This window comes from Canis lupus, chromosome 22 (assembly GCF_011100685.1).
Source record: "Canis lupus familiaris isolate Mischka breed German Shepherd chromosome 22, alternate assembly UU_Cfam_GSD_1.0, whole genome shotgun sequence".
In the NCBI taxonomy this organism is placed as follows: Eukaryota; Metazoa; Chordata; class Mammalia; order Carnivora; family Canidae; genus Canis; species Canis lupus.
In genome coordinates this window covers 22,840,045-22,866,191 of record NC_049243.1, presented here as the reverse complement: position 1 = coordinate 22,866,191, position 26,147 = coordinate 22,840,045, and the positions used below count along the sequence as shown (strand labels likewise).

General features: G+C 36.2%; 1 long non-coding RNA gene across 1 annotated transcript in view; it reads left to right on the top strand.

The window, feature by feature from the left end:
* The window catches only part of LOC111091787, a 65,599-nt gene extending 39,965 nt beyond the window's left edge, over nucleotides 1-25,634 (top strand). The window contains exon 3 of the long non-coding RNA XR_005376022.1: nucleotides 25,585-25,634. This is a non-coding gene — a long non-coding RNA (uncharacterized LOC111091787). The remainder of the gene's footprint in view (nucleotides 1-25,584) is intronic.
* The last annotated feature ends 513 nt before the right edge of the window (nucleotides 25,635-26,147 follow it).

Here is a 26,147-nt window from a genome sequence, read left to right as displayed (position 1 = left end):
GTTAGAATGCCATTGCTTCCTCTGGTTGAAGCAAGTTATGGTATAAATGAAAAGTATAGTCTCTTTTGACCTCGTACTGCCTTTCAGTTTTGCTGAATTTCCACACATTAAATGGCAGCCATGCATGTTACATGTATCTCCTCTGCTCGTGCACATGGTCCATTGTCTGTATACAAAACATTTAAGAAATTAAGACATTCTCCTCTAGGATTTAGATGGACTTTTGTCTCACATATAGATCTTTCATCCATTTTGGTTTATCTTTGTGTATGGTGAAAGAGAGTGGTCTAGTTTCATTCTTCTGCATGTGGATGTCCAATTTTCCCAGCACCAACTATTGAAGAGACTGTCTTTCTTCCAGTGGATAGTCTTTCCTCCTTTATCGAATATTAGTTGACCATAAAGTTCAGGGTCCACTTCTGGGTTCTCTATTCTGTTCCATTGATCTATGTGTCTGTTTTTGTGCCAGTACCACACTGTCTTGATGACCACAGCTTTGTAGTACAACCTGAAATCTGGCATTGTGATGCCTCCAGATATGGTTTTCTTTTTTAAAATTCCCCTGGCTATTCGGGGTCTTTTCTGATTCCACACAAATCTTAAAATAATTTGTTCTAACTCTCTGAAGAAAGTCCATGGTGTTTTGATAGGGATTGCATTAAACGTGTACATTGCCCTGGGTAGCATTGACATTTTCACAATATTAATTCTGCCAATCCATGAGCATGGAATATGTATACAAGGGAATATTTCTCAGCCATTAGAAACGACAAATACCCACCATTTGCTTCCATGTGGATGGAACTGGAGGGTATTATGCTGAGTGAAGTAAGTCAATCGGAGAAGGACTGTATGTATGTTCTCATTCATTTGGGGAATATAAGGGAAGGGAGAAGAAATGGGTAGGAAATATCGGAAAGAGAGACAGAACATAAAGACTCCTAACTCTGGGAAACGAACTAGGGGTGGTGGAAGGGGAGGAGGGCAGGGGGGTGGGGGGTGGGGGTGGGAGTGAATGGGTGATGGGCACTGAGGGGGGCACTTGACATGATGAGCACTGGGTGTTATTCTGTATGTTGGCAATTGAACACCAATAAAAAATAAATTTATTATTTAAAAAATAATAAAAAAATAAAGGGTTAAAAAAAAAGAAATTAGGACATTGAATTGAAATTGAATTAAGAAATTCAAAATAGGAGGAGGGGCAAGATGGCGAAAGAGTAGGGTCCCCAAATCACCTGTCTCCACCAAATTACCTAGAAAACCTTCAAATTATCCTGAAAAATCTACAAATTCGGCCTGAGATTTAAAGAGAGAACAGCTGGAACGCTACAGTGAGAAGAGTTCGCGCTTCTATCAAGGTAGAAAGACGGGAAAAAAGAAATAAAGAAACAAAGGCCTCCAAGGGGGAGGGGCCCAGGAGGAGCCGGGCTGAGGCCGGGGCGAGTGTCCCCAGGACAGGAGAGCCCCGTCCCGGAGGAGCAGGAGCTGCACCGACCTTCCCGGGCGGAAAGGGGCTCGCAGGGAGCTGGAGCAGGACCCAGGAGGGCGGGGATGCCCTCGGGCTCCCGGGGACACTAACAGACACCTGCGCCCCGGGAGAGCCCCACACCCCGCGGCCGAGCTCCCTAAGGGGCTGCAGCGCGCACGGCGGGACCCGGAGCAGCTCTGGGGGGCTCGGGGGCGGCTCCGCGGAGGGGGCTGCGGGGCGGGAGCGCGAATCCACCAGCGCAGGCCCCGGAGCACAGGGCGCGGGGACACAGCCCAGGATCCGGCCTCCCCCGGGACAGGCAGAGGCCGGGAGGGCCCAGGACAGCGAGGACGCTCCTGCCCGGAGCTGAGCAGATCAGCGGCCCCGCCCCGGAGCCTCCAGGCCCTGCAGACGGAGAGCTCCGGAGCTACTGCGGGGGCTGACTCCAGGGCTGTAGAGCTGGCCCCGCCACTGGGGCTGTTCCTCCTGCGGCCTCACGGGGTAAACAACCCCCACTGAGCCCTGCACCAGGCAGGGGCCTGAGCAGCTCCCCCAAGTGCTGACACCTGAAAATCATAACAGGCCCCTCCCCCAGAAGACCAGCTAAACGGACAAGATCCAGGGGAAGTCAAGTGACTTAAAGTACACAGAATCAGAAGATACTCCCCCGTGGATTTTTTGTTTTTTTCTTTTTGATTTCTGATTGCTTCTCCCACCCTTTTTTTTTTTTTCACCTTTCTTTTTCTTTCTCTTTTTCTTCTCTTTTTTTCTTTTTTCTTTTTCTCTTTTTTTTCCTTTTTCTCTCCTCTCTTTTTCTCCTTTTCCCAATACAACTTGTTTTTGGCCACTCTGCACTGAGCAAAATGACTAGAAGGAAAACCTCACCTCAAAAGAAAGAATCAGCAACAGTCCTCTCTCCCACAGAGTTACAAAATCTGGATTACAATTCAATGTCAGAAAGCCAATTCAGAAGCACTATCATACAACTACTGGTGGCTCTAGAAAAAAAGCATAAAGGACTCAAGAGACTTCATGACTGCAGAATTTAGATCCAATCAGGCAGAAATTAAAAATCAGTTGAATGAGATGCAATCCAAACTAGAAGTCCTAACGAGGAGGGTTAACGAGGTGGAAGAACCAGTGACATAGAAGACAAGTTGATGGCAAAGAGGGAAACTGAGGAAAAAAGAGACAGACAATTAAAACACCATGAAGACAGATTAAGGGAAATAAACAACAGCCTGAGGAAGAAAAACCTATGTTTAATTGGGGTTCCTGAGGGCGCTGAAATGGACAGAGGGCCAGAATATGTATTTGAACAAATCCTAGCTGAAAACTTTCCTAATCTGGGAAGGGAAACAGGCATTCAGATCCAGGAAATAGAGAGATCCCCCTAAAATCAATAAAAACCGTTCAACACCTCGACATCTAATAGTGAAGCTTGCAAATTCCAAAGATAAAGAGAAGATCCTTAAAGCAGCAAAAGACAAGAAAGCCCTGACTTTTATGGGGAGGAATATTAGGGTAACAGCAGACCTCTCCACAGAGACCTGGCAGGCCAGAAAGGGCTGGCAGGATATATTCAGGGTCCTAAATGAGAAGAACATGCAACCAAGAATACTTTATCCAGCAGGACTCTCATTCAAAATGGAAGGAGAGATAAAGAACTTCCAAGACAGGCAGGAACTGAAAGAATATGTGACCTCCAAACCAACTCTGCAAGAAATTTTAAGGGGGACTCACAAAATTTCCCTTTAAGAAGAAGTCCAGTGGAACAATCCACAAAAACAAGGACTGAATAGATATCATGATGACACTAAACTCATATCTTTCAATAGTAACTCTGAATGTGAATGGGCTTAATGACCCCATCAAAAGGCGCAGGGTTTCAGACTGGTTAAAAAAGCAGGACCCATCTATTTGCTGTCTACAAGAGACTCATTTTAGACAGAAGGACACCTACAACCTGAAAATAAAAGGTTGGAGAACAATTTACCATTCAAATGGTCCTCAAAAGAAAGCGGGGGTAACCATCCTTATATCAGAGAAACTAAAATGTACACCGAAGACTGTAGTGAGAGATGAAGAGGGACACTATCTCATACTTAAAGGATCTATCCAACAAGAGGACTTACCAATCTTCAATATATATGCCCCGAATGTGGGAGCTGCCAAATATTTAAACCAATTAATAACCAAAGTGAAGAAATACTTAGATAATAATACACTTATACTTGGTGACTTCAATCTAGCTCTTTCTATACTTGATAGGTCTTCTAAGCACAACATCTCCAAAGAAACAAGAGCTTTAAATGATACACTGGACCAGATGGATTTCACAGATATCTACAGAACTTTACATCCAAACTCAACTGAATACACATTCTTCTCAAGTGCACATGGAACTTTCTCCAGAATAGACCACATACTGGGTCACAAATCGGGTCTGAACCGATACCAAAAGATTGGGATCGTCCCCTGCATATTCTCAGACCATAATGCCTTGAAATTACAACTAAATCACAACAAGAAGTTTGGAAGGACCTCAAACACGTGGAGGTTAAGGACCATCCTGCTAAAAGATGAAAGGGTCAACCCGGAAATTAAGGAAGAATTAAAAAGATTCATGGAAACTAATGAGAATGAAGATACAACTGTTAAAAATCTTTGGGATGCAGCAAAAGCAGTCCTAAGGGGGAAATACATCACAATACAAGCATCCATTCAAAAACTGGAAAGAACTCATATACAAAAGCTAACCTTACACATAAAGGAGCTAGAGAAAAAACAGCAAATGGATCCTACACCCAGCAGAAGAAGAGAGTTAATTAAGATTCGAGCAGAACTCAACGAAATTGAGACCAGAAGAACTGTGGAACAGATCAACAGAACCAGGAGTTGGTTCTTTGAAAGAATTAATAAGACAGATAAACCATTAGCCAGCCTTATTAAAAAGAGAGAGAAGACTCAAATTAATAAAATCATGAATGAGAAAGGAGAGATCACTACCAACACCAAGGAAATACAAACGATTTTAAAAACATATTATGAACAGCTATACGCCAATAAATTAGGCAATCTAGAAGAAATGGACGCATTCCTGGAAAGCCACAAACTACCAAAACTGGAACAGGAAGAAATAGAAAACCTGAACAAGCCAATAACCAGGGAGGAAATTGAAGCAGTCATCAAAAACCTCCCAAGACACAAAAGTCCAGGGCCAGATGGCTTCCCAGGGGAATTCTATCTAAAGTTTAAAGAGGAAACCATACCTATCCTACTAAAGCTGTTTGGAAAGATAGAAAGAGATGGAGTACTTCCAAATTCATTCTATGAGGCCAGCATCACCTTAATTCCAAAACCAGACAAAGACCCCACCGAAAAGGAGAATTACAGACCAATATCCCTGATAAACATGGATGCAAAAATTCTCAACAAGATACTAGCCAATAGGATCCAACAGTACATTAAGAAAATTATTCACCATGACCAAGTAGGATTTATCCCTGGGACACAAGGCTGGTTCAACACTCGTAAAACAATCAATGTGATTCATCATATCAGCAAGAGAAAAACCAAGAACCATATGATCCTCTCATCAGATGCAGAGAAAGCATTTGACAAAATACAGCATCCATTCCTAATCAAAACTCTTCAGAGTATAGGAATAGAGGGAACATTCCTCAACATCTTAAAAGACATCTACGAAAAGCCCACAGCAAATATCATTCTCAAAGGGGAAGCACTGGGAGCCTTTCCTCTAAGATCAGGAACAAGACAGTGATATCCACTCTCACCACTGCTATTCAACATAGTACTGGAAGTCCTAGCCTCAGCAATCAGATGACAAAAATACATTAAAGGCATTCAAATTGGCAAAGAAGTCAAACTCTCCCTCTTCGCCGATGACATGATACTCTACATAGAAAACCCAAAAGCCTCCACCCCAAGATTGCTAGAACTCATACAGCAATTTGGCGGCGTGGCAGGATACAAAATCAATGCCCAGAAATCAGTGGCATTTCTATACACTAACAATGAGACTGAAGAAAGAGAAATTAAGGAGTCAATCCCATTTATAATTGCACTGAGAAGCATAAGATACCTAGGAATAAACCTAACCAAAGAGGTAAAGGATTTATACCCTAAAAACTATAGAACACTTCTGAAAGAAATTGAGGAAGACACAAAGAGATGGAAAAATATTCCATGCTCATGGATTGGCAGATTAATATTGTGAAAATGTCAATGTTACCCAGGGCAATGTACACGTTTAATGCAATCCCTATCAAAACACCATGGACTTTCTTCAGAGAGTTAGAACAAATTATTTTAAGATTTGTGTGGAATCAGAAAAGACCCCGAATAGCCAGGGGAATTTTAAAAAAGAAAACCATATCTGGGGGCATCACAATGCCAGATTTCAGGTTGTACTACAAAGCTGTGGTCATCAAGACAGTGTGGTACTGGCACAAAAACAGACACATAGATCAATGGAACAGAATAGAGAACCCAGAAGTGGACCCTGAACTTTATGGTCAACTAATATTCGATAAAGGAGGAAAGACTATCCACTGGAAGAAAGACAGTCTCTTCAATAGTTGGTGCTGGGAAAATTGGACATCCACATGCAGAAGAATGAAACTAGACCACTCTCTTTCACCATACACAAAGATAAACTCAAAATGGATGAAAGATCTATATGTGAGACAAGATTCCATCAAAATCCTAGAGAAGAACACAGGCAACACCCTTTTTGAAGTTGGCCACAGTAACTTCTTGCAAGATACATCCACGAAGGCAAAAGAAACAAAAGCAAAATTGAACTATTGAGACTTCATCAAGATAAGAAGCTTTTGCACAGCAAAGGATACAGTCAACAAAACTAAAAGACAACCTACAGAATGGGAGAAGATATTTGCAAATGACGTATCAGATAAAGGGCTAGTTTCCAAGATCTATAAAGAACTTCTTAAACTCAACAGCATAAAAAAATAAAAAATAAAATAAACTTAAAAAAATAAAAAAATAAAATAAAATAAAAATAAATAAAAAATAAACTCAACAGCAAAGAAACAAACAATCCAATCATGGAATGGGCAAAAGACATGAAGAGAAATCTCACAGAGGAAGACATAGTCATGGCCAACATGCACATGAGAAAATGCTCTGCAGCACTTGCCATCAGGGAAATACAAATCAAAACCACAATGAGATACCACCTCACACCAGTGAGAATGGGGAAAATTAACAAGGCAGGAAACCACAAATGGAGAGGATGTGTAGAAAAGGGAACCCTCTTACACTGTTGGTGGGAATGTGACCTGGTGCAGCCACTCTGGAAAACTGTGTGGAGGTTCCTCAAACAGTTAAAAATAAACCTGCCCTACGACCCAGCTATTGCACTGTTGGGGATTTACCCCAAAGATTCAGATACAATGAAACGCCAGGACACCTGCACCCCGATGTTTATAGCAGCAATGGCCACAATAGCCAAACTGTGGAAGGAGCCTCGGTGTCCATCCTAAGATGAAGGGATAAAGAAGATGTGGTTTATGTATACAATGGAATATTCCTCAGCCATTAGAAATGACAAATACCCACCATTTGCTTCGACGTGGATGGAACTGGAGGGTATTATGCTGAGTGAAGTAAGTCAATCGGAGAAGGACAAACAGTGTATGTTCTCATTCATTTGGGGAATATAAACAATAGTGAAAGGGAATATAAGGGAAGGGAGAAGAAATGTGTGGGAAATATCAGAAAGGGAGACAGAACATAAAGACTCCTAACTCTGGGAAACGAACTAGGGGTGGTGGAAGGGGAGGAGGGCAGGGGGTGGGGGTGAATGGGTGACGGGCACTGAAGGGGACACTTGACGGGATGAGCACTGGGTGTTATTCTGTATGTTGGTAAATTGAACACCAATAAAAAATAAATTTATTTAAAAAAAAAGAAATTCAAAATAGTAATGACAGAGCATTAAACTAAGAATGTTGTGATTACACAGGTTGCATGCCTATGAAGCCAGCTCTTTGGTTTTAAAATTCTGAGCTGTGGGGCCATATGAAGACAAGTAGAGCAACCTGCCTTATGAAATTACACGACAACAAAGGGTTGTGAAAAAATTACATTTTGGCATACCATCTTGGCAGAAGGCATGCTACCCAATTTGAAGGAGGCAATTCATGAGGAGTCCCAATAATTAGACCTAGTAGGATTGAGTAGGGATTTGAGGAAGTTGATAGTGGTGAGATAAAACTTTAGTATACTCTGGGATTAAACAACCATGTCTTTAAGAATTGTGAATTGTGCTGAAGGAATTTTGTTATTTGGTGGTCAGAAGGCAGATGAGAGGTATGTAAAAGTTACATAATGATGATTCAACCACTACTAACTCTGTGTTATAAGTGAGGTATTTGAAGTAGATATTAAGTAAATGAAGGAGCATTTAAACCCACTAAATACAGACAGTTCAAGCTCAGAAACCGTGGTCTCTCAGAGCCACTACAGTCCATGTACTTATGACATAATGCAAGTAAAGTTGAACATAGAAAACACTCAAAATGGAAGCTGCCATTATTATGACAATTATTATCAAAACAATTGAAGTGGAAATTTGTATTCTCAGTAACATTTGGTAGATGTCTTTAAGACAGGAACAACTAGTAAAATGCCTAATCTAAATATATAATGAGGTATTTTGGATTAAAAATCTTAAATTTCATTCCATACATATACTAAACTTTGGTTATGAAAATTTATATGAAAGAGTTAACAGAACTGACTCCTTTAATATTTATATAAAAAAGGGAAGGCGATGTTATAAAACAATTTGTGTTCTCAGGTCTGATGAGTTTGTGATCAACACTTCCATGTTCTCAGCAGTTCCTGAAAGACTACATGAGTGTGTATATAAATACATTTTTAGAAATTTGCCTTACTCTAGAAGGCAATGCAACACAGTAATATCCAAATTGAGCTCATTGAGTTTCTTCTAAAAAGGAATATAGAATTCTTCTCTAAAGAGACAGAGTAAATATCATCATGACATAATTTCATAAGAAAGATAAAAGATGAAATAACTGTCATTGTGCAATTGACTAAATATACTTAAAACTTTGCAGCAGAAAATAGGAAAAGTATCCCACAAAGAGGTAATATATTTAGGATGAAATAGAAGCTATAAAGAAAGAAGGAAGGTATTGAAGGAGAAGTAATGATAAAGTAAGGAGGGACCATATAGCCCAAAAGGGTTCTTGTAATTTTATTTTTCTGGTTCTATATATTGTGATTAATAAGAATTTATACAGGATTTTGGTGATATTAATTAGCATTAACAGCTTTTTCCATGTGGCCAACATAAAAGCCTATCTTCTGGGCAGAGGCAAAATCAATTAAGCCAAAAGTAAGTTATGTTTATGCACATAAACTTAGGGAGAAACGCAACCGACCTCAAGAGGATGAACTGAAAAAAAAATGTATGTTGGAATACTAACACATGCTTCTCCTAATACTGTATACAATTTTACAATATCATGAATGTAGGCAGGAAGTAAAAGTCATCAAGAATAACTGTATTCTTATTCTACTAAAGATGTGCAGGGATCCCTGAGTGGCGCAGCGGTTTGGCGCCTGCCTTTGGCCCAGGGCGCGATCCTGGAGACCCGGCATCGAATCCCACGTCGGGCTCCCGGTGCATGGAGCCTGCTTCTCCCTCTGCCTATGTCTCTGCCTCTCTCTCTCTCTCTCTCTCTCTCTCTCTGTGACTATAATAAATAAATAAAAATTAAAAAAAGGGGGCAGGCCTGAAGAGAGTAACATGATATATTCAGCATGTGAAATGGGAAAAAATATGCACCTAAAATACTTTATCCAGCCAGGTTGTCATTCAGAATAAAAGGAAGGATAAGGAGTTTCCAACGTAAGCAAAAACTAAAGGAGTTCCTGACCACTAAACCAGCTCTGCAAGGAATATTAAAGGGGACACTTTGGGAAGGAGAAACCAAAAGCAACAAAGACTAGAAAAGAACAGACAAAATCTCCAGAAATACTGACTTTGCAGGTAATACAATGGCACTAAATTCATATCTATCAATAATTATTCTGAAAGTGAATGAACTAAATGCCCCAATCAAAGGACACAGGATATTGGAATGGATAAAAACACAAGACCCATTTACATGCTATGTAAAAGAGACTCATTTTGATCTAAAGACACTCTCAAGATAGAAAATGAAGGGATGGAGAACATCTATCAATAATGAACATCAAAAGAAGGCCAGAGCAGCCATACTTATATCAGACAAGCTAGACTTTAATCCAAAGATTGTGAAAAAGAGATGAAGGACACTATATCATAATAAAGGTGTCTATCCAACAAGAAGATATAATAATTGTAAATATTTATGCCTCCAACATGGGAGCACCCAAATTTATAAATCAATTTATAGAAAATACATTTAAAAGCTTATTGATAACAATACAGTAATAGTAGGGAACTTTAACATCCCACTCACAAAAAAGGACAGATTATGTAAGCAGAAGATCAATAAGGAAACAAGGGCTTTGACTAATACACTACATTAGATTCACTTAACAGATGTATGCAGAACATTGTATCCTAAACCAGCAGAATACACATTCTTTTTGAGTGTACATGGAACATTCTCCAGAATAGAACACATACTGGTCACGAAACAGGCCTCAACTACTACAAAAAGATTGAGATCATAACATGCATATTTTTATACCACAAGGCTATGAAACTTAGAGTCAACTACAGAAAAACTTTGGAAAGACCACAAATGCATGGAAGTTAAAGTATGTTTTACTAAAGAATGATGGGTTAAGCAGGAAATAAAAAAATAGATGGAAGCAAATGAAAATGAAAATATGACAGTCTAAAACCTTTGGGATGCAGCAAAGGTGGTCCTAACAAGGAAGAATATAGCATTATAGGCTCCTGCCTAATGAAGCTAGAAAAATCTCAAATATACAATCTAATCTTATCCCTAAAGGAACTAGAAAAAGAACAACAAATTAAGCCTAAAGCCAGCAGAATAAGGGAAATAATAAAGATTAGAGAAGAAATAAATGACATAGAAATTTTAAAAAAAGTATAATAGGGATGCCTGGGTGGCTCAGTGGTTAAGCATGTCTGCCTTTGGCTAAGTGCATGATCCTGGAGTACTGGGATCGAACCCTGCATCAGGTTCCCTGCATGGGGTCTGCTTCTCCCTCTGCCTCTCTCTCTCTGCCTCTCTCTTTCTATGTCTCTCATGAATAAATAAATAAAATATTAAAAAAAAACAGTATAACAGATCAACAAAATTAGGAGCTGGTTCTTTGAAATAATTAACAAAATTGATAACCCCTTAGCCATACTTACCAAAAATAAAAGAGAAAGGACTGAAATAAATAAAGCCACAAATGAAAAAGATCATAGCTAATACCACAGAAATACAATTATAAGAGAATATTATGAGCAATTACATTCCAACAAATTAGCAATCTAGAAGAAATGATAAATTCCTAGAAACACATAAACTACCAAAACTGATACAAGAAGAAATAGAAAATTTTAACAGACCCATAACCAGCAAAGAAATTGAATCAGTAATCAAAAATCTTCCAACAAATGTGTCCAGGGCTGGATGGCTTCCATGGGAACTCTATAAAACACTTTAAGAGTTAATATCTATTCTTCTCAAGCTATTTCAAAAAGAAAAATGTAAGGAAAACTTTCAAACTCATGCTCAGGGCAGCATTACCTTCTAAAATCAACAAAGACTTCACTAAAGAGAATTGCAAGTCAATATTCTTGATTAACATGGTTGCAAAAATTCTCAACAAGACACTAGCTAATTGAATCCAACAGTACATCAAAAGAATTGTTCACCATGATCAAGTGGGATTTATCCTGGGTTGTCGACTGATTCAATATCCACAAATCAATAAACATGGTACACCACATTAATAAAAGAAAAGAACCATAAGATCCTCTCAATAGATACAGAAAAAGCATTTGACAAAATTCAGCATCCTTTATTGATAAAATCCTCAACAAAGTAGGAATAGAACAAACATACCTCAAAATCATAAAGGCAATATATGAAAAACCCACAACTAATGTCATCTTCGGTGAGGAAAAGTTGAGAACTTCCCCCAAATTCAGGAACATGACAGAGATGTGTACTCTCACTGCTGTTCAACATAGTACTGGAAGTCCTAGCCTCAGCGATCAGACAACAACAACAATAACAACAACAACAAAATAAAAGGCATACAAATCAGCAAGGAAGAAGTCAAACTTTCTTTGTTCACAAACAACATGATACACTATATAGGAAACCTGAAAGACTGAACCAAAAAATTGCAAGAATTGATACATAAATTTAACAAAGTCACAGGATATAAAATCAACATGCATAAATCCGTTGCATTTCTACACCAGTAATGAAACAGCAGAAAGAGAAATCAAGGAATTGGCCCCACTTACAATTACATCTAAACTCATAAGATACCTAGAAATAAAGTTAACCACAGAAGTAAAAGATTTGTACTCTGAAAACTCTAGAACACATATGAAAGAAATTGAAGAAGACACAACAAAATTGAAAAACATTCCATGATCAGGGATTTGAAGAGCAAATATTGTTAAAATATCCATACTACCCAAAGTAATCTATATATTCGATGCAATTCCAGCATTTTTCACAGAGTTAAAACAAATAATTATAAAATTTATATGGAACTACAAATACCCTGAATAGCCAAAGCAATGTTGAAAAAAAAAAGTAAAGTGGAGGCATCACAATTCCAAAATTCAAGCTATATTACTAAGCTGTATTCATCAAGAAAGTATAGTACTGGCACAGACACACAGATGAATGGAACTGAATGGAAAACCCAGAGATGGGCTCACAACCATATAAGGTCAACTAATATTTGACAAAGCAGAAAGAATATCCAATGGAGAGAAGACAGTCTCTTCATCAAGTGATGTTGGAAAAACTGGACAGCAACATGCAAAAGAATGAAACGAGGACCACTTTCTTACACCATACATGAAAATATTCAAAGTAGATGAAAGACCTAAATGTGATACAGGAAACCATCAAAGTCCTAGAGTACACAGGCAGTAATCTCTTTGAACTTGGCCATACGAACTTCTTACTAGATATGTCACCAGAGACAAGGAAAACAAAAGCAAAAATGAACTATTGGGACATCATCAAGATAAAAGGTGTCTGCACAGTGAAGGAAACAATCAACAAAACTAAAAAGGAATGGGAGAAGATATTTGCAAATGACATATTGAATAAAGGGTTACTATCCAATATTTATGAAGAACTTATCAAACTCAACACACCAAAAACAAATAATCCAATAAGGAAATGGACAGAAAACCTGAACAGACATTTTTCCAAGGAAGACATACAAATGGCTAAAAGATACGTGAAAAAATGCTCAATACCATATAGCATCAGGGAAATACAAATCAAAACCACAATGAAATACCACCTTACACCTGTAAGAATAGCTAAAATTAACAACACAAGAAACAACAGATGTTGGTGAGCATGTGGAGAAAGGGGAACCCGCTTACAGTGTTGGTAGGAATGCAAAATGGTACAGCCATTCTGGAAAACAGTACGGAAGTTCCCCAAAAAAGTTAAAATAGAACTACCCTACAATCCAGTAATTGCACTACTAGGTATTTACCAAATGTATACAAAAATACTGATTTGAAGGGGCACATGTACTTCAATATTTATAAGCAACATTATCGACAATAGGCAAACAATGGAAAGAGTACAAATATAAGTCGGTTGATGAGTGTAGAAAGAAGATATGGTATATATATTGGATGGAATATTACCTATCAAAAATAATGAAATCTTGCCATTTATAATAAGATTGATATAGATAGAGTGTATTATGCTAAGTGAAATGAGTCAGTCAGAGAAAGACAAATACCTTGTAATTTAACTCATATGTGGAATTTAAGAAACAAAATAGATGAACATAGGAGAAGGGAAGGAAAAATAAAACAGATGGAGAGGCAAGCCATAAAAGGCTCTTAATTATAGAGAAGAAACTGAGGATTGATTTAGGTAGGTGGGTGGAAGGATGGGCTAAATAGTTGATGGCCATTAAGGAGGGAACTTGTGATGAGCACTGGATGGTATATGTAATTGATGAATCACTAAATTCTACTCCTAAAACCAATACTACACTATATGTTAACCAACTTGAATTTAAATAAAAACTTTGAAGAAAAAAATCTGTTAGAGATTAGCACATCATAGAGAAAAGATATTCACATATCTAAAGCAATAAGAAAACAATATCACAGTTTACCAATTATATATTAAAATACTATATTACTGTCCTATTGCTGCTGTAACATTACCCAAAATATTGTGGCTTAAAAGAACACAAATTTATTATCTTACAATTCTGTAGGTCAGAAGTTTGAGGCGGGTATTACTGGGCTAAGGTTTCAGCAAGGCTGCATGTATTCTTTCCCTTTGGAGGCTGAAGGAAAGAATCTGTTTCCTCACCCTTTCCAGGCTCTAGAGGTCACACACATTCTATAACACTTGCCTTCATCTTCAAAGCCAGAAACAGTGAGTTGATTTCTCACATCACATCCCTCTCACTTCCTCTTTGCCTCGTACTTCCACTTTTAGGACCCTTTGATTACATTGATCCAATAATAGGTAACCCAAAGTAATCTCCTGGTTAAAAGCACAGCTGATTAGCAACTTTAATTCTCTACACAACCTTAATTCTCCTTAACTATGTAAGATAAAATATTCAGTTTCTGGGGATTACAGGTTGAATATCTGTGAGGATTAAATTTGGGTAAGGGAGGAGATGATTGACATTTTGAGTAGTAGGAAAAAACTGTATAAAAGATATGAAATGTATACTATATTTTGATACGTGTTAAAATACAGGACAAAAATTACTGTAAATTTAGAGATTATCAGGTAGCAAAATCTCTTTAGTCCACATTATTAGTTCTTATAAAGTTAGGACTAGCCACTACTCCATGAATTGTAAAGATAAATGTTATGTAATCATATTTTCATTCTATCTCATCTAAATCAGTTATTGACATAGTAATTGCTAATGCATGTGGGAGGATCAACACAAAATTTGGCATATCTCTGGCAATTTGTTCTAATCTAAGATTGAAATGGTATGTGTTTTTATTATGATGACACAATAGTACTGAAAACATTTACAAGAGCATATGCTTCACTACGATTTCAATTATTCTCAGGTAAGTCCATTATCTCTGCTTAATTTAAATATTTGAATTCCTTAAAATTCGCAAATGTTCAATAGAATTATAAACTCTGAGTAAATCTAAACATAAAGTTATTATTTAGAAATTTAAATATTCTGGTTAAAGGGGGAATATTGCAGTTTGTAAAATGTTTATAAACATCTACCTTTAAATGCATCTGAATCAGTGGCCATTTTTTATCTCATTTTAATCTAGATGTTTGATGTCTCAGAGAGAAAAAATTAGTTTTTATTTCATGAACACCTGAACATACCTCAAATCTAGATGAATGACACTATTACCTGGATAGATAATCCATTTTTCTATAGTGACGATCTGCCCTAATATTTTAGTAGTGCTACTTTCAAGATGTGATGCTAGATGCCCAAATCTATGCTTTAGTCTCTGAAGTGACAATTCAAGAAAAGTATCATGAATAAGTACTTAATAATGGGACAAATATAACACACAAAAGGCAAGACCCTTTTTGTATAATTAAATGACATAACAATGAAAAGGTAACATTATTACTTTAATATATGTATAATAAATAAGATAATGATGTATGTCATCTTTTTCCCCAACTGAATCTTGAGAGCTGTTTTTATAGATTTATTTATTTATTTATTTATTTATTTATTTATTTATTTATTTAAGAGGGAGAGAGTAGTGGACAGAGGGAGAGGGAGAGAGAAAATCTCAGTCACAGCTGAGCATGGAGCTCAATACAGGGTTCAATCTCACAACACTGAGCTGAAATCAAAAGTTGGATGTTTAACTTACTGAGCCTCCCAGGTGCCCCTTGAGAACTTTTGATAAAAATTTTGATAAAAATTAGATTACTGATGGATACATGAAAAATGAGTGCCTGATTTCAATGCCTGTATAGAAGTTGTCACAGTTGTCAATGCTCTCATTACCCAGTGACACCTGAGCTGATGTGCTACCACACTCCCTGGACCCAGAGCCACTTCACACCCTCACAATTGGTACCTTAAACAATCAACTCAGAGTCACAGCACACTCAAGCATATCCCAACTCACAGGTGAATGTCTTTTCTCCATAGGTATATTCTGTCCAAATTTTTAAAAGAAATAATGCCAATTCTTCTCAAGCTCTTCCAAAAAATTGCAGAGGAGTGAATGCTCCCAAATTCATTTTACAAGGCCAGAATTTCTCTGATGCCAAAGCCACATATGATGCCATAAGGAAAGCAAACCATAGGCAAATATCCCCGATGAATGTAAATGCAAAAATTTTCAACAAAATACTAGCAAAATGAATTCAAGAGTGCAATGAAAGGATCACACACCATATCAAGTGGAATTTATCGCTGGGATGTTTCATCTGCAGATAAGTAAATTCAACATCCTTTCACGGTAAAAGCACAACAAATTGTGTATTGAAGGAATATACCTTATTTAGTAAAAGCCACATATGAAAAGCCCATAGATGATATACTAAATGGTGAGAAATCAAAAGCTTCTTCAATCTTGTTACTCACTTTGAGTAACAAGACAAAGTTTCCATTCTCATCACTCCTGTTCAACATAGTATTAGAAGTCCTACCCAGGGCAATCAGGCAATAAAGATAAACTAAATATATCCAAATTGAGAAGGAAGAAGGAAAATTGTCTCTGTTTGTGATGACATAATCTTGTATATAGAAAATCCTAAAGATTCGCCTAAAAACTGTTAGACCTAATAAAGGAATCCTTTAGTAAAGAATACAAAATAAGCATACAAAAATCAGTTGGATTTCTATTCACTAGCAATGAACTATCTGAAAAAGTCATAAAGAAACATTAATATTTGCAATAGCATTAAAAAAGAGTAGAATACTTAAGAATAAATTTAACCAAGGAAGTGAAAGATGTCTACATTGAAAAGTACAAAACTTTGATGAAAGAAATCAAAGAACAGATAAATGGAAAGACATCCATGCACATGGATCAGTTGAGTTAATTTTATTAAAATTTTCACACTACCCAAAGCTATCTATAGATTCAGTGAATCTCTACAAAATACCAACAGAATTTTTAAGAAATAGAAAAAACAATGCTAAAATTCATATGAAACCACAAAAGATACCAAAAAGCAAAGGCAACATTGACAAAGAACAAAGCCGGAGCCATCACATTTCCCAATTTCAAACTATAATAATACAAATCTGTAGAAAATCAAAACAGTATAAAACTGGCATAAAAACAAATACATAGACCAATGGAACAGAAATAAACCCACACACATATGGCCAACTAATGCTTCACAAAGGAGCCAAAAATACTCAATAGGGAAAGGATAGTTACTTTAATAAATTGTCTTGTGAAAGTAGGATACTCACATACAAAAAAAAAGTGAAATTGGAAACCTGTTATTACGCCACTCATAAAAAATAACTCAAAATGGATTAAAGAATTACATGTTTTGACCTAAATCATAAAACTCCTAGAAGACATTTGGAAAATGCCTCTTTATGTAATCTTGGCAATGATTTTTTTGGACGTGACACCAAAAGTACAAGCAACAGAAGCAAAAATCACCATTGGGACTATATCAAACTAAAAATCTCTACAAAGAAAAAGAAACAACCAACAAAATGGAAAGGCAACACAAGGAATGGGAGAAAATATTTCCAAACCATATATCTGATAAGAGATTAATATCCAAAATATATAAGAGACTCATATGACTTAATGGCTAAAGAACAATCTAATTATAAAATAGGCAGAGGAACTAAAAAGACATTTTTCCAAGGAAGACATACAAATAATCAACAAATTCATGGAAAAATGCTCAACATCACCAGTCATCAAGGAAATGCAAATCAAAAGAATGAGATATCATCTCCCACCTGTATATAAAAAAAAGTAATACTGGCATGGTTGTAGAGAAAAGGGAACTCTTGTGCAGTATTGGTAGGAATAGAAATTGGTATAGCCACTATCTGAAACAGAATGGAGTTTCCTCAAAAAATTAAAAATAGAACAATCATATGATCCAGCAATCCTGTATCAGGCTATATATCTGAAGAAAATGAAATCACTTTTTTATTGTCGTTATCCATTTTAGTATTTTACCGTCACTTTGTATAAAATGTATTATTTTAAGTTTTTATTTTAATACCTGGTGCTCATCACAAAAAGCACATTCCTTAAACCCCATCCCCTATTTCACCCATCCTCCCACCCACCTCTCTCCCTTTCTTTCCCCCTTTGCTGATTTATTTTGTTTCTTAAACTCCACATGAGTGAAATTATATGGTATTTGTCTTTCTCTGACTGGCATTGCTATTAGCATTATGCTCTGCAGCTCTATCCATGTTATTGCAAGTGTCAAGATTTTTTTTGTGGCTGCGTAATATTCCACTATACGTGTATACCAACCACATCTTCTTTATCTATTCATCAGCTCTTGCACATTTGGGCTCTTTCCATAGTTTGGTTATTGTTGATAATGCTACTGTAAACATCAGAGTGCATGTGTCCCTTTGAATTAATATTTTTGTATCCTTTGGTAAATACCCAGCAGTATGATTACTGGATATAGGGTAATTTTGTTTTTAACTTTTTGAGGAACTTTGTTACTGTTTTCCACAGTGGCTTCACTAGTTTGCATTCCCACCAACAGTGTAAGAGGTTTCCCCTTTCTCTGCATCCTTACCGAAATCTGTTGTTTCTTGTGTTGTTGATTATACCCATTCTGACAATTGTGAGGTGGTATCTCATTGTAGTTTTGATTTGAGTGACGTAAGTGATGATGAGGAGCTTTTCATGTGCCTTTTGACCATCTGTGTGTCTTCTTTGGAGAAATGTCTGTTCATATCTTCTGCCCATTGTTAAATTCTTTGTTTTATGGGTGTTGGGTCTTTACATGTATTGTATAGTAACCCTTTATCAGATTTGTCATTTGCAAATATCTTCTCCAATTCCATAGATTGTCTTTTGTTTATTATTTCCTTTACTCTAAAGGAAAATTTTATTTTGATGAAGTCCCAATAGTTTATTTTTCCTTTTGTTGCCCTTGCCTCAGAAGACCTATTTGGAAAAAGTTGTTAAGGCCAGTGTCAGAGAAATTACTGCCTATGCTGTCTTCTAGGACTTAGGTGGTTTCAGGTCTCATATTTGTGTGTTTAATATATTTTGAATTTATTTTTGTGTATTGTATAAGAAAATGGTCTAGTTTCATTTTTTTGCAAGTTCCTGTCCAATTTTCCCCACTGTTTGTTGAAGAGAATGTCTTTTTCCATTGGATATTCTCTCCTACTTTTGCAAAGATTAATCGACCATAGAATTGTGGATTTTTTTCTAGATTTTATATTCTTTTCTACTGATCTATGTGGTTATGTTTTGTGCCAGTACCATAGTGTTTTGATTACTATAGCTTTTTTTTTATATATATTACTATAACTTGAAGTCTGGAATTGTGATGCCTCCAGCTTTGCTTTTCTTTTTCAACATTGTTTTGGCTATTCAGGGTTTTGTAGTTCCATACAAATGTTAGGATTGTTTGTTCTAGATCTATGGAAAATCCTGGTGGTATTTTTTTTTGTAGAATTTTAAAAATATATTTATTTATTTTAGAGAGAGAGAGATAACAAGGGGGGAAGAGCAAAGGGAGAAGAAGAGAGAGAATCTCAAGCAGACTCCCCACTGAGCATGGAGCCCAATGTGGGGCTCTAGCTCAAGACCCTGAAATCATGAATTGAGCCAAAATTAAGAGTCAGTGGCTTAACCACCTGAGCCATACCCCACTGGTGGTATTTTAATAAGGATTACATTAAATGTGTACATTGCTTTGGGTAGTATGATAGACATTTTAACAATATTTGTTCTTCCAATGCTTGAGCATGGAATGCTTTTCCCATTTCTTTGTGTCATTTCAATTTTTTTCATCAGTTTTATAGTTTGCAGAGTACAGGTCTTTCACCTCTTTGATTAGACATATTCCTAGATATCTTATTATTTTTGGTGCAATTGTAAATGAGAATGTTTTCTTAATTTCTCCTTCTTCTGCTTTATCTTTAGGTATCAAAATGCAACAGATCTTTGCAGTTTGATTTTGTATTTTGTGACCACTGAATTTGTGTATCAATTCTAGCAATTTTTTGGTGGAGTTTTTAGGGTTCTGTATATATAGTATCATGTCATCTGCAAATAGTGAAAGTTTTACTACTTCCTTACAGATTTGGATGCCTTATATCTTTTTGTTCTCTGATTTCTGTGGCTAGAACTTCCACTACTATGTTGAATAAAAGTGGTAAGAATGGATATCATTGTCTTGTTTCTGATCTTAGGGGGAAAGGATCTTAGTTTTTCCTGATTAAGGATGATGTTAGTTGTGGGTTTTCATATGCAACCTTTGTTTTGTTGAGGTATATTCCCCCTAAGCCAGGGGAGCCTGGGTGGCTCAGGTAAAGATTCTGGGGTCCTGGGTTCCCTGCGGGGAGCCTACTTCTCCTCTGCCTGTGTCTCTGCGTCTCTGTGTATGTCTCTCATGAATAAATAAAATCTTTTTAAAAAATTCCCCCTAAACCTGCTTTCTTGAAGGTTTTATCACAAAAGGATGCTTTACTTTTCAAATGCTTCTTCTGTGTCTATTGAAATGATCATATGGTTCTAATCCTTTCTCTTACTGTGAGATTTTGTGGATTTACTTGCAAATATTAAACCACTTCCCAACCCCAGAAACAAATGCCACATCATCATGATGATTGATTTTTTAAAATGTGTTGTTGGATTTGGTTTGCTAGTATTTTATTGACTATATTTGCATTTATGATCATCAGAGGTATTGACTTGTAGATCTTTTGTTTTGATTTTGTTTGTCTGTCTGTTGGTTTGTTGGTGTCTTTATCTGGTTGTGGTGTCAAGCTAATGCTGGCCTTGTAGAATGAATTTGGAAGTTATTCATCCCTTTCTATTTTTTTACAATAGTTTGAGGAGAACAGGTATTAACTCCTCTTAAATGATTGGTAGAATTTGCCTGTGAAGCTATCTGGCTTTGCATTTTTTTTTCTCTTTTTTTTTTTTCTGGTAGTTCCTTGATTACTAATTCGATTTCTTTGCCATAATTGTGGGTCTGTTCAAATTTTCCATTTCTTCCTGTTTCGGTTTTGGTAGTTTATGTGTCTAAGAATTTATCTATTTCTTCTAGGTTATCTAATCTGTTGGCATATTGTTTTTTCATATAGTGTTTCATAACATTCTCTTATAATTGCTTGTATTTCTGTGTGTTTTGTGGGTTTTTCCCCTCTCTAATTTGTGATTTTATTTATTTAGGTCCTTTCTCTTTTTATTCTTGTTAAGTTTGGTTAGAGGTTTATCAATTTTATTAGTTTTTTCAAAGAACCATCTCTAGGTTAGGTTATTCATTTGAGATTTTTCTTTCTTCTTGAGGCGGATCTGTATTGCTATAAATTTCCTTCTTTGAACCACTTTTTCTTCATCTCAATAGTTTTATATCATTGTGTTTTCATTTGTTCCCATGTATTTTTTTAATTTATTTTTTTATTTCTTGATTGATGCATCATTGGTTAATGGCATGTTATTTAACCTCCATGTATTTGTGGTCTTTCCAGACTTTTTCTTGCAGTTGATTTTTAGTTTCACGGTTGTCGTGGTCAGAAAAGATGCAGGGTATGAATTCCAATCTTTTTTAATTTGTTGAGGTTTGTTTTGTGGCTTAATATGTTGTTTATTTTGGAGAACGTTCCATATGCCCTTGAAAAAGAATGTATTTTGCTGTTTAAGGTTGGAATATTCTGAATATATCTGTTAAAGCCATCCTGTCCAGTGTGTCATTAAAAGCCATTGTTTCTTTGTTGATTTTCTCTTTAGATGATCTGTTGATTGATGTAAGTGGGGTGTTCAAGACACCTACTATTGCATTATTATTGATTAGTTCCTTTATGTTTGTTACTAACCTTTTTATGTATTTGAGCACTCCCTTGTTAGATGCATGAATATTTATAATTGCTATATTTTCTTGTTGGATTGTTCCCTTTATTATTATATAGTGTCTTTTTTTTCTTGCCTTTTCTTAGTTTTGGTTTTAAAGTCTTATTTTGTCTGATGTAAGTATTGCTATTTTGGCCTTCTTTTGACATGCATTTGCATGATAAATGTTTTTCCATCTTGCCACTTTCAATTGTATACGTGTCTTTAGGTCTAAAAATGAGTCTCTTGTAGACAACATATAGATGGATTTCAGGTTTTTTTAAAGGATTTTATTTATTTACTCATGAGAAACAGAGAGAGAGAGGCAGAAGGAGAAGCAGGCTCCCCATGGGGAGCCCAATGTGCGATTTGATCCCGGGACTCCAGGATCATGACTTGGGCCAAAGGCAGATGCTCAACCACTGGGCCACCCTGGTGTCCTTTTGGGTTCCGTAATCCATTTGACATCTATGTCTTTTGATTGGAGCATTTAGTTCATTTACATTCAAAGTAATCATTGATATATATGTATTTTTTGCCATTTTATTATTTGTTTTGTGGTTGTTTCTGAATATTTTCCTTGAGTCTTTCCTGTCATTCTCTTTTTCATGTTTGCTAGTTTTATTTAATGATATATTTGAATTTCTTTATTTTTATTCTTTGCATATTTATTAGTGGTTTTTGATTTGCAGTTACCATTAGGTTTGTATATAACATCTTCTGCATAGAGCAGACTATATTAAGTTATTGGTTAAGTTTGAACCCATTCTTTACTTCTCTAGTCATCACATTTTAGGTATATGTTGTCATGTTGTATATCCTTTTATTTTGTGAGTCCCTTGATTTATTTTTTTAACAGAAATATTTATTTTTACTGCTTTTGTGTTTCCTCCCTTGATACTATCATTTTTGGTCTTTTCTTTCCACCCAGAGTCCCCTTTAATATTTCTTTCATGTCTGGTTTAGTGGTCATGAAGTTCCTTAGTTTTTATGGAAAAACGTTGTCTCTGGGAAATTCTTTGTCTTTCCTTCTATTTTGAATGATAGCCTTGCTAGATAGAATAGTCATGGCTGCAGGTTTTCCCTTTCAGCACTTTGAATATATCATGCCACTTCTTTTTGACTTGGATAGTTTCTGCTGAAAAATCTGCCTTACGGGGCTCCTTTGTATGCAACTGTCTTTTAATATTTTTCTTCATCAATACATTGTGCCTTATTTATTTAATTATTTATTTGCCATTTTAATTACAATATGTCTTGGTGTGGATCCGCTTTTGTTCAATTTTTTGGAAGTTCTCTATACCTCCTAGATCTGGATATTTGTTTCCTTCCCCAGACTGGGAAATTTTTAGTTCTATTACTTAAAATAAATCATCTGCCCCCTTTTCTCTCTTGTTCTTCTGAGACTTCTATAATACGAATGTTATTACATTTGATGGAGTTGTTCATTTCCTTAAGTCTGTTCTTGTTTTGCATAATTCTTTTTTCTCTCTTTTGTTCAGCTTAATTACTTTCCATTACTTTGTCTTTTAGGTTATTAATTGTTCCTTTGATTCATCCTGCTGTTCATTACATCAAGTATGTTTCTCATTTTATTGAGCCCTTTGTCTCTGCTGTAATATACCTTATCTCTGTATTAATGGTCTCACTGATGTCCTCCACTTTTTTCTCTAGTCTAGTGAGTATCCTTATGATCATTGCTTTAAATTATCCATTAGGCATGTTACTTATATCTGTCTCACTTAGATCTCTGGCCATGGCTTTGTTCTATTCTTTCATTTGGGACAAATTCCTGTCTTCTCATTTTATTTAAGTCTCTGTGCCTATTTCTCTGTATTAGGAAATCATTATGTGTCCTGTACTCCAGGGTAACAACCTTATAAAGAAGAGGTCCTGAGGTGCACTGCCATATAGTGTCCCCTGTTCCTCAGGGCCTGGCACTTCTGGGAGTATATCTGTGTGTGTGTGTACATGTTCTGCTGTTGGGCCCTTACCTCTTTATTATTCAAGATAGTTGCCTATGGAGGCTCTCTTTGCCTATTGTGGGCAGTATTTTGTCCCAGGCCTGAATGTGGTGAGTTTTAACTAGGTGTGCTCTGGTCTGTTTGTGACCTGTGCAGCCACCATTGGAACCAAGGCTTTGCAAAACTCCCAGGTTGGGAGATACAGAGTTGGTAGGGGTTTGGGCTGGTCTTCTAAGCCCACCATGCTGGGTCTTAAGGAAGTATGACTGGGAAGGGCAGTTATTCCAGAGTTTGGGGTGTCAGGCTTGTGGTAAGCAAGGTAGGTAGCGAGTGTCAGCACTGTGTGGGTTTTCTGCAGGGAGCCTTGTGTTTATGCTGAGGTGAAGGGGAGGGAAATGGTACCTTCCAGTTCCTTTGTAGCCTGAGGGATCTCTTCTGAGAATGCTGACTCTCTGGGACATATCCAAGATGAGCAACTAACCTCCCCACTGTGTGCCCCAGTATGTTTCCCCAGATCTTCAGATTGCTGTTTTCAGGCTGTATGGTCACAGTATATTTGCCCTACCTTTTTTCCAAGAGCAACTCCAGTGTCCTCTGAGCTCTTCTAGAGCCAAGCCCACTGACTTATTTATTTATTTATTTACTTACTTACTTACTTATTATTTATCCCACTGACCTTTAAAGACTCCCTTAGAGTCTTTAAAACTCTAGACTTTAAGTCCTACAGGTTGCAAGACCTCATGGAATTTAGGCCCTTTTGTGTTCCAAGCCAATTGCTATGGGGTTTCATTTTCCCTGTGTGCTTATTTTGTTCTATCTCTCCCTCATCCTTCTCTATGATCGCAGCTCCCTCCCCACTGCAGTAGCCACTATCTGTTTCTTTCCCAAACCAAATTTCTGCACTCCCTACCTTCTTCAGTGCTGCCTCTTCTCTACCTTTAGTTGTGGAGTTTGTTCTGCCAGTCTTCAGCTTGATTTCTTGGATATATAGGATGATTTGATAGTTATCTAGTTGTATTCATGGGATGAGGTAAGTCCAGAGTCCTATTTCACCTGAACTCACTATTTTGAAGAGATATCTGCACTCTCATGTTCCTTATGGCACTATTCACAATAGCTAAGAACTGGAAACAATCTAAGTATCCATCTACAAATAAATGGACAAATAAGACTTGATATATATTTATACAATGAAATATTCAGGTGTAAAAGAAGGAGATCCTACCATTTGTGACAACATGAATGAAACTTGAGAGCATTATGCTAAGTGAAATAAGTCCAACAGAGAAAGATAAATATAGTATGATCAAGGGTACAAACTTTGAGTTATAAAATGATAAATCACTGGGAATCTGATGCACAGGATGGTGACTGTAGTTAACAATACTGTATTGTATATTTGAAAGTTGGTATTAAGGGATATATTCAATGTTCTCACCATAACAACATGACAACAACAACAAATGGTAACTTTGTGAGATGAAGAATGTGATAACTAACTTAATTGTGGTAAACTTTTCCTAATATATACATTCATCAAGTCATCCCATTGGTACACCTTAAACTTACATAATATTGTAGGCCAATTATATCTCAGTAAACCTGGGAAGAAAATTGATCATGTGTAAAGAAGATTATGTTTTTTGTTGAGAGTATAAAATGAATAAAGTTGTTCTCTTCGAGGATAATATGTTTAATTGAAAATAAGTTTAAATGGAAGTAGTTAGAAATATGCTGAGACTCTAAATTAAGGGTTTAGGGCAATAATTATGTATTTTCTATTAAAGTTCACAAAGATTGCTTAAAATATTAAAAATACATAATCCATGAAACAGTGTTGAAGTAAATGGAAATTTTGTAAAAACCTTTCAAATGACTTTTCAAATTTTGGTTTAATTTTATTACAGAGAAGATTCAAGGAGATTGAAAAGCAGAGAATCAAATAGATTCATTCCAGGTGAACATTATTTTCCTTATTCCTTATGCCCATATAAAAATTAGAGTAAAATAATTGCTTAAATATACTCTATAATTATCCTTAATTATGTGGGTCTTAAGCATAACTTTTTAAAATTCCGTTATTTTAATAGGCATTGTCTTTATATAACCAAATTAGAATATATATTTTTGTTCAATAGAAAACTATATTTTGAAATGCAGGATGTATGTTCAAAAGTAACCATAGTTTTCTTTCATTGTAGTATAAGAAAAACAAAGAATGTGCATTTTAATTTTACAATAATTACTTAGCTTGAAATGCAATTTTAACTGCAGAGACCCGGCTATGGAGAGTATAGTGAAAGCACTAATAATTTATTTATTATTATGGACCTCTAATTAAAATATATTTATAACAATAAAAACATCTTATTATTATCATTCCCAGAGGATATATCTGTACTTGTGAAATATTTAAAGGAAGCTATGTTGAAACATTTAAATAATGACATTTCTGTAACTGTACTTGAAA